At 39.1% G+C, this 10,660-nt stretch overlaps 1 long non-coding RNA gene across 1 annotated transcript; it reads left to right on the plus strand.

Annotated features, from left to right (window-relative positions):
• The first annotated feature begins 281 nt into the window (after positions 1–281).
• LOC149427342 (uncharacterized) lies at positions 282–10,350 on the plus strand. The gene is made up of 2 exons (XR_016311322.1): positions 282–529; positions 9,027–10,350. It is a non-coding gene; the product is annotated as an uncharacterized LOC149427342 (long non-coding RNA).
• Positions 10,351–10,660: the final 310 nt, after the last annotated feature.

The raw sequence follows: 10,660 nt of genomic DNA on the forward strand, positions 1-10,660 counted from the left end.
TGGTGCCAAGACAGGACAAGGTCAAGGGTGACAGGGCAGGGTCAGGGATGTTGGGGCCTTTGGTGCCAAGACAGGACAAGGTCAAGGGTGACAGGGCAGGGTTGGGGATGTTGGGGCCTTTGGTGACAGGACAAGGTCAAGGGTGACACGGCAGGGTCAGGGATGTCTAGACAGGGCAGGGCCTTGGGCAAGTCCAGGGTCAGGTCAGGGGAGCCTACAACATCTGTAGTGTAACAATTGTAATTTCATACATGTACTGCCTATTCACAGAACCAGCCACTTATCAAATCTATATTCATATAGAACAAAATCAAGTTCAGTTGAAGGCCAACCGCACTGGAAGCTGGTCAATGTTTCGTTACTGGCGAGTTTTCATTTTGTCATTTCAGTTCTTCATCTGTGTACACATTGTAGCTTAGATGGAGTCTTCCAGTAAACTGACCCCATTCGTTCTTTTATTTCAGGTAGGAACGAATTAATAGCCAGATACATCAAGTTACGGACAGGCAAAACGCGGACCAGAAAACAGGTAATACATTGGATTATCTTAGTCGTTTGATGTCATCGATATGTTAATTGTACTTTAATCATTCCCTGATTGCGGGGTTATTAGAGGACAGCGTGGATCCCTAATCTGGTGCTGCGTAAAAGCTCCCAAAATTGCCCCAATTTACTACACCATTTGTCTCGTTCTGATAATATAATGTGTGCCTTTAAAAGCCCGTTAGAATTTCTGTGGTAGTGAACGCGGTGCTGTTATGTTGGATAACTCGTGCGCTCTTATGCCGCATCATGGTCACGTTCGCTCTGTGGGAACATACATGTCCCCGATTCCATCCCTGTGCTCACCATGTTCCAGCCCCTTCTCGGGAGGATAGCTTTATATTCGAAAACCCAACTCCATCCAGAACTCTTCCATCTATGGAGAGAATGGGGTGGGATTAAAAAAAATATATCAGTGTTTTGGGTGCATGTTGGGAATTTATTATCCCACTTCCTGCCCCATTTCAGGACAGGACTGGAAGTCATGGAAAATCTCTCCATTGGTGACCCAAATATCGATAGTAGAGTGGAAACCGATTTTAACAATGGTAATCCACTTATTTACAAGTGCAACTTCCTGGCATTGCTAAAGGGGCTGCACATAATATTTGGTGAGGGGAAGGCATCAGAGAGCTGGCATAGACTGCAGACCTGCAACGGGAGAAGGTTACAAATTATAGCTACACTACAAGTTAGGCTATGGGCATGCTGCAAGAGATGGTCAGGATCTATGGGCATGCTGCAAGAGATGGTCAGGATCTATGGGCATGCTGCAAGAGATGGTCAGGGTCTATGGGCGCTCTGCAAGAGATGGTCAGGGTCTATGGGCGCTCTGCAAGAGATGGTCAGGGTCTGTGGGCGCTCTGCAAGAGATGGCCAAGGACTATGGGCGCTCTGCAAGAGATGGTCAGGGTCTATGGGCGCTCTGCAAGAGATGGCCAGGGACTATGGGCGCTCTGCAAGAGATGGCCAGGGACTATGGGCACTCTGCAAGAGATGGCCAGGGACTATGGGCACTCTGCAAGAGATGGCCAGGGACTCTGGGGGCTCTGCAAGAGATGGCCAGGGACTATGGGCGCTCTGCAAGAGATGGCCAGGGACTATGGGCGCTCTGCAAGAGATGGTCAGGGACTATGGGCGCTCTGCAAGAGATGGTCAGGGACTATGGGCGCTCTGCAAGAGATGGTCAGGGACTATGGGCGCTCTGCAAGAGATGGCCAGGGACTATGGGCGCTCTGCAAGAGATGGCCAGGGACTATGGGCGCTCTGCAAGAGATGGTCAGGGACTATGGGCGCTCTGCAAGAGATGGTCAGAGACTTTAGGCACTCTGCAAGAGATGGTCAGGGACTGTGGGAGCTCTGCAAGAGATGGTCAGGGACTATGGGCATGCTGCAAAAGATGGTCAGAGATTCTAGGCACTCTGCAAGAGATGGTCAGGGTCTGTGGGCACTCTGCAAGAGATGGTCAGGGACTATGGGTGCTTTTCAAGAGATGGCTAGGGACTATGGGTGCTCTGCAAGAGATGGTCAGGGACTATGGGCACTCTGCAAGAGATGGTCAGGGACTATGGGCACTCTGCAAGAGATGGTCAGGGACTATGGGCACTCTGCAAGAGATGGTCAGGGACTATGGGCGCTCTGCAAGAGATGGTCAGGGACTATGGGCACTCTGCAAGAGATGGTCAGGGACTATGGGCGCTCTGCAAGAGATGGTCAGGGACTATGGGCGCTCTGAAAGAGATGGTCAGGGACTATGGGCACTCTGCAAGAGATGGTCAAGGTCTCTGGGAGCTCTGCAAGAGATGGTCAGGGTCTGTGGGCACTCTGCAAGAGATGGTCAGGGACTATGGGCAGAGACTGAGGAAAGGTTACATGAGGCTGCTAGAGATCACTGGTGTCACAACCCCCTTCACAGATCAATGCTCCCTATGGCTATTATAAATGGTTCACATTTCAGATTTCTCTCAGCAAAATCCATTATAAGAGATCAGAGGGAAAACCCCCCATAAGTGATAAAGGATAGAAGACGACAACGCAGAACAAAGTCATTTATTGTGAAAGAAATCAACTAAAAGTACTAAAGGAAGTACAGACCCCTGGCTGCAGGGTCCCCGGGGGGCTGCACAATCGGGGCCACAGGGTCACAGGATGGGCACCAGAGGGTTACAGCAAAGTTTTGCACATTTTTAGAGATCAAAAGGCTTTCCAGATAATCGTCACAATAAATATCATACCCACAAAGCACATTTCAGGTGGAGGCTGACTGGTTGATTGACACATTGAATGTTTGCATCATTCTAGGGAGACTGCAGTAGCACACTGCACTGGGGTTCCCAGCTCCACCCACTACTTCCCATTGTTATGGATCAGTAGTCTCCACACTGCACTGGGGTTCCCAGCTCCACCCACTTCTTCCCATTGTTATGGATGGGTAGTCTCCACACTGCACTGGGGTTCCCAGCTCCACCCACTACTTCCCATTGTTATGGATCAGTAGTCTCCACAATGCACTGGGGTTCCCAGCTCCACCCACTTCTTCCCATTGTTATGGATCGGTAGTCTCCTCACTGCAGTGCTGGCCCAGTTGCAATCTTTTGCTTACATTCTCAGTATGAGGCCCTTGAGTCACTATTTCTCCCACAGATACAACTCACTATTTCTCCTAGTGACACCAGCAATGAGGCACCATTCCTTACACTGACACCAATGATGAAATCCTATTCCTCCCACTAATCGCAATACCAATTCCTCCTAATGACACCAATGACATGACACTATTCCCTGTAATGACACCGACGATGAGGCACTATTCCTCCCACTGATACCAATGATGGGGCACTATTCCTCCCACTGACACCAATGATGGGGCACTATTCCTCATGACACCAATGACGGGGCACTATTCCTCCCACTGACACCAATGATGGGGCACTATTCCTCCCACTGACACCAATGATGGGGCACTATTCCTCCCACTGATACCAATGATGGGGCACTGTTCCTCCCACTGACACCAATGATGGGGCACCATTCCTCTCACTGACACCAATGATGGGGCACTATTCCTCCCACTGACACCAATGATGGGGCACTATTCCTCCCACTGACACCAATGATGGGACACTATTCCTCCCACTGACACCAATGATGAGGCACCATTCCTCCCACTGACACCAATGATGAGGCACTATTCCTCCCACTGACACCAATGATGGGGCACTATTCTTCCTCCTACTGACCACAAGTGCTATGCTGTTTTTTTTTTGTTTTTTTTTTACTTGCACAATTGCACAAATTTTAAGTGCACGTATTGGCGTACATTTTTATATGTATAATTTTTTTTTACATTTTCCTGTAAGGAAGTCCTATTTTATATATATGATTTCAATCTGGAACATCGGGTAGCTGATGCATTCCCCCCCCCCCCCCATATTGGCATACATATATATATATATATATATATCTTTTTTATTTTCCTGTAACTTTTCTCAGTGACAGGAAGTCAAATATATATACAGTGGGGCAAAAAAGTATTTAGTCCTCCACCAATTGTGCAAGTTCTCCCACTTACAGAGATGAGAGAGGCCTGTAATTGGCATCATAGGGAGACCTCAACTATGAGAGACAAAATGAGAAAACAAATCCAGACAATCACATTGGCTGATCTGGAAAGAATTTATTTGCAAATTATGGTGGAAAATAAGTATTTGGTCGCCTACAAACAAGCAAGATTTCTGGCTCTCACAGACCTGTACCTTCTTCTTTAAGAGGCTCCTCTGTCCTGCACTCATTACCTGTATCAATGGCACCTGTTTGAACTTGTTATCAGTATAAAAGACACCTGTCCACAACCTCAAACAGTCACACTCCAAACTCCACTATGGTGAAGACCAAAGAGCTGTCGAAGGACACCATAAACAAAATTGTAGACCTGCACCAGGCTGGGAAGACTGAATCTGCAATAGGCAAGCAGCTTGGTGTGAACAAATCAACTGTGGGAGCAATAATTAGAAAATGGAAGACATACAAGACCACTGATAATCTCCCTCGATCTGGGGCTCCACGCAAGATCTCACTCCATGGGGTCAAAATGATCACAAGAACGGTGAGCAAAAATCCCAGGACCACACGGGGGACCTGCAGAGAGCTGGGACCAATGTAACAAAGGCTACCATCAGTAACACACTACGCCGCCAGGGACTCAGATCCTGCAGTGCCAGACGTGTCCCCCTGCTGAAGCCAGTACATGTCCGGGCCCGTCTGAAGTTTGCTAGAGAGCATTTGAATGATCCAGAAGAGGATTGGGGGAATGTCATATGGTCAGATGAAACCAAAATAGAACTGTTTGGTAGAAACACAACTCGTCGTGTTTGGAGGAGAGAGAATGCTGAGTTGCATCCAAAGAACACCATACCTACTGTGAAGCATGGAGGTGGCAACATCATGCTTTGGGGCTGTTTCTCCACAAAGGGACCAGGACGACTGATCCATGTACAGGAGAGAATGAATGGGGCCATGTATCGTGAGATTTTGAGTGCAAACCTACTTCCATCAGCAAGGGCATTGAAGATGAAACGTGGCTGGGTCTTCCAACATGACAATGATCCCAAACATACCGCCCGGGCAACGAAGGAGTGGCTTCGTAAGAAGCATTTCAAGGTGCTGGAGTGGCCTAGTCAGTCTCCAGATCTCAACCCCATAGAAAACCTTTGGAGGGAGTTGAAAGTCCGTGTTGCCCAGCGACAGCCCCAAAACATCACTGCTCTAGAGGAGATCTGCATGGAGGATGGGCCAACATACCAGCAACAGTGTGTGCCAACCTTGTGAAGACTTCCAGGAAACGTCTGACCTCTGTCATTGCCAACAAAGGATATATAACAAAGTATTGACATGAACTTTTCATATTCACCAAATACTTATTTTCCACCATAATTTGCAAATAAATTCTTTCCAGATCAGCCAATGTGATTGTCTGGATTTGTTTTCTCATTTTGTCTCTCATAGTTGAGGTCTCCCTATGATGCCAATTACAGGCCTCTCTCATCTCTGTAAGTGGGAGAACTTGTACAATTGGTGGGGACTAAATACTTTTTTGCCCCACTGTATATATAGGATTTCAATCTGGAACATCGGATAGCTGATGCATTTTTTTCCCCTAATATTGGCGTACATTTATATATATATTTCTTTTTTACTTCCATTAACTTTGTAGGTGAGGAAGTCAGTAGAATGCAGGGGCGGACTGACCATTTGGAGGGCCCGGGGTCAGTAGGGGGCCCCATGAGATGCCCCTGGTACCTTTTTCATAGGCTTTTTTGAGTTTGGGCAAGGACACAGGGGCCCCATGATCCCCTATTGCCCGGGGGCCCCATGTGTTGTCAGTCCGCCCCTGGGGCCCCATGATCCCCTATTGCCCGGGGGCCCCATGAGTTGTCAGTCCGCCCCTGGGGCCCCATGATCCCCTATTGCCCGGGGGCCCCATGAGTTGTCAGTCCGCCCCTGGGGCCCCATGATCCCCTATTGCCCGGGGGCCCCATGAGTTGTCAGTCCGCCCCTGGTAGAATGTATATACATAAATAGGATTTCAGCCTGGAGCCCTGGATAGCTGACACATCCCCCCCCCCCTGCGCCCCCCGCCCCCAGTGGTTTGTATTGTAGCATCTCTATAAATTTTGGGTTTACCTGCCAGCAGCTCCCCCCCCCCCCTCCTGACTTGTCTTGTGTTTACAGGGGCATGTCGCTCGGGAACAATAGCCCCTCACATTGGCATGCCTAAAATGTTACAGTCCGCAAGAAAGCGACTGATGAGTCAGCAGTAAACGCCAAGTCCCCGTCCCGAGCGCCTTTCTCCATCAATTAGCCGAGAGTGAAAGAGCAGCCTGTGGCCCCAGACAATGCCTTGATTTAACCGCCGAAGATTTACTGGGGCCAAGTTCAAATCCTTCTGGAAAAAAAAAAAAAAGAAAAAAAAAAAAAACCCAACCGCACAGGTCTACCAGGAATATTGCTCCATACCCCCCCCCCCCCCATGGAAGAGATCCTCTGGGCACCGTTGTCTTTCATTCGCCTTCCTAGTTTATTTTTTTACTTCATTTTTATTTTATACCTTTTTAGCTGTTTTGACGATCAGAAATGTATTTCCCTATAATGAAAATCAACAGTTTGAGGTTCCTTTACAGAGAGCTTAACATTTTTTTTTTTCATGTTTATTCTTTTTTTATTAAATGTTTAATGTGCAAATGATAATATTTATTTTTTTTTATTGGGTTTACAGACTTTTCTAACTGCATTTTGTTATATGTTTGTTTTGACTTTTCTACAGAATTGCATAATAGAATATAAACTGTGGTGCTGACATTACATTGTGACAGCTTTACAAAACTCAGAGGTTTAAATAAAAAAATTTTTTTTTTTTTTTTCGGCCCCACTTTAAACTGGAAGGAAATTGAGTAGCTGGCCTTTCGTGTGTTTAAATCGTATAAAGAGGGATATTTTTTGGGCAATAAAAAATTTAAAGCAGACGTTGCGTCAGGGTGTAAGGTCCACTTATCTTGTAGACAGAAACCGGAGTAAAAAAAAAAAAAAGTGCAATCAGATTTTATAAAATGTAAAGCCAACCTTGCATCACACTGGAAGGTCCAGTTATCTTGAAGAATGAAAGTAATTTAAAAAAGTGCAATTAAATTAAAAAATTATTTTTTTCTTTTAAAATCTGTTTGTGACATCGCTTGGCCTTCTCCCGGGGTCCTGGAAATGCTGGTTATCCTAACTATCACAAGAAGACATACAAGCACTGCGCATGAATGTTTTCTAATGAGATTTGGATCCTCGGCCTTCCCAGGGTCATGGAAGAGGGCTTGGTGATGTTTAGTTGTCTTTTAAATTTTTTTTTTAATTTTCCTGTATAAAATGTGATTTTGCACATAGGGGTCTGCAAGATGAGCGAACCTTGCAAGGTCTGTCTGCATTATTAAAATAAAAAGCATATATATATTTTATTCTGTACCAAGGTTTTTTTTGTATTCGCTGCCAGATTTTATTTTATTATATTTTTTAAAGTTCATTTAAAAAATATTTTTTTTAATTTCATTTTTTAATTGAATTTTATTTATTTCATCATTTTTAAATGATTTTTTTTTGGGTGGGGGTTCATTTTTTCTTTCATCATTCTTTTTATTTCATTTTTTTCATTTTTTTTATTTCATAATTGTTTTTAATTTTTTTTGTTTCATTTGTTCATTTCATCATTCTTTTTATTTCATTCTTTTTTTATTTCATTTTTTTGTTATTATTTAATTATTTTTTAAATTATTTTGGGGGGGTTCTTTTTTTATTTCATTTGTTCATTTCATCATTCTTTGTATTTCATTATTTTCTTTAAATTTCATTTTAATTTATTTTTGTTTTTTTATTTCATTATTTTAGGGGGTTATTTTTTTTCTTTTTTTCTTTCCTCATTCTTTTTGTCATTTTTATTTATTTTTGTTATTTCGTTATTTTTTATTTCATTTTTTTTATTTCATCTTTTTAAATGTTATTTTGGGTTTTTTTATTTCTTAAATTTCATCATTTTTTGTTATTTTGGGTTTTTTTATTTCTTTTTATTTCATCATTCTTTTTATTTCATTCTTTTTTTTTTTTTTCAATTTTAATTTATTTTTGTTATTCCATTATTTTATTTGTTTATTTTTTTAATTTCATCATTTTTTAAATAATTTTTTGGGGTTTTTTTTATTTCATCATTCTTTTTATTTATTTTTTTTATATATATATTATATCTATATATATATATATATATATATTATATCTATATAAATATATATTATATCTATATAAATATATATTATATCTATATATCTATATAAATATATATTATATCTATATAAATATATATTATATATCGATCTATAGATTATATCCATATATCTATATAAATATCTATTATATCTATATATATATTATATATATGTATAGATATATATTTCATTTTTATTTTATTTTTTTAATTTAATTATTTTTATAATTTTTTATTTCATTTTTTTTTATTTTTTACTTATCTGTTATTTCATTATTTTTTTATTTATTTTTTTAATTTCATCATTTTTTTTAAATGTTATTTTGGAGGTTTTTTTTTATTTCATTCTTTTTTTTATTTCATTTTAATTTATTTTTGTGATTCCGTTATTTTATTTTATTTTTTTTTTTTTTTTACGTTTAGGTCTAAAACTCATTCAACTGAGAGTATTATAATCCCCATTAGTGCAAATTTTTTTTTTTTTAAATTTTTTTTTTTTTTAATGCTTGCAAGCCTACCCTTGCAGCGATATAAACAATTAGCGCCCCGGTCGCCCCGCCCCCAGGGGCTATCCCAAAATCGAGCGCACCATACTAAATATACATTTTTTTATTTTTTTTTTAATTCCTTTTTTTTTTTTTTTTTTTTAATTATTTTTTATTTATTATTTTAAATCTGAACCCCGTAGGTGTCTAGTCACATACAGGTCTTAGCAAGAAAGAAAGTTCGAGAAATCCAAGCGGCCATTAAGGTACGTCTGGCTTGCCCAGTTTGTAAGGGCTTTTCATCTCCATGGTTACAGGCTTTTTTTTTCCTTTGTTTTCCTCCCTCCCCCCACCCTGCAGGTGTCTAGTCACATTCAGGTTCTTGCCAGAAGGAAATCTCGTGATTTTCATTCCAAGCTGAAGGTATGCGCTTCTCTGCTTCTGGGCTTGTGGTTGCTACGCATCTCACTTCCTGTTTCCCATGGTGACCGGTGAATGCTCCGTGCTACGATCCTCGTAACCTAGTTTTTTTTTTTTTCCTTTGCATGTCAGAGCTGTTTACGTTTCTTAATACCTTCTCTACTATTCTCTCTGCATCAGTCGCTGCGAATCAAAGCGGGTCGGCCCGGCAACATTCGCCGAGGTCTCCGAGCCTCACACTGAGCCGCACACTGAGGGTCTCCGAGCCTCACACAGAGACAATGACAATTAATAGCCAATCAATGAGCGAGTCTCCTCTCCACCGAGGTGTTCTGTCCCTTACAGGGGCGATTATTACCGGTGGACATGAAAGCGGACCTTGCCTTAGGAGGCGTTACCGGGAGAAGGGGGGGGCATGCCTTTCTATATTACATGCGGCACCAGTTGCTTCTTTGTAAAAAAAAAAAAAAAAAGACAAAAAAATGTAAATAAAACAAAAGAAAAAAAATTTAAAGCAACAAAAAAAATAAAAAAATTTAATAAAACAAAACAAAAAAAATTAAGTGAAAAAAAATTAAATAAAAAAATGAAAACAAAAAATTGTAAATAAAACAAAAGAAAAAAAAATTAAATAAAGCAACAAAAAAATAAAAAAAAAAAAAAAAATTAAATAAGAAAAAAATGAAAACAAAAAATTTTTAATAAAACAAAAGAAAAAAAAATTAAAGCAACAAAAAAAAATTAAATAAAAAAAAAAGATAAAAAAAATTAAAACAAAAAAATTTAAATAAAACAAAAGAAAAAAAAATTAAATGAAGCAACAAAAAAATTAAATAAAAAAAATTAAAAAAATTAAAACAAAAAATTTTAAATAAAACAAAAGAAAAAAAAAATTAAAGCGGCAAAAAAAAATTTAATTAAAAAAAAAAGATAAAAAAGTTAAAACAAAAAAATTTAAATAAAACAAAAGAAAAAAAAATTTAATAAAGCAACAAAAAAAATTAAACAAAAAAATTTAATAAATAAATTAAAAGAACAAAAAAAATAAATAAGACAAAAAAAAACAAAACAAAAATTTAAATAAAACAAAAGAAAAAAAAAACAAAATTAAATAAAGCAACAAAAAAAAATTAAACAAATGAAAAAAATGAAATAAAAAAAAATGAAAACAAAAAAAATTTAAATAATAAAAAAAAAAATTAAATAAGACAAAAAAACAAATGAAAACAAAAAAAATTTAAATAAAACAAAAGAAAAAAAAACAAATTAAATAAAGCAAAAAAAAATAACAAAAACAACAAAAAAAGTAATTAAAAAAAATAAATAAAAAAAAATTAAATAAGAAAAAAAATGAAAACAAAAAAGAAAAATTAAATAAAAGAAAAAAAAAATTAAATTAAAAAAAAAGTAATAAAAA

This window comes from Staurois parvus, unplaced genomic scaffold (genome assembly GCF_062004578.1).
Source record: "Staurois parvus isolate SC_StPar_1 unplaced genomic scaffold, SC_StPar_1.0 ptg003854l, whole genome shotgun sequence".
In the NCBI taxonomy this organism is placed as follows: domain Eukaryota; kingdom Metazoa; phylum Chordata; class Amphibia; order Anura; family Ranidae; genus Staurois; species Staurois parvus.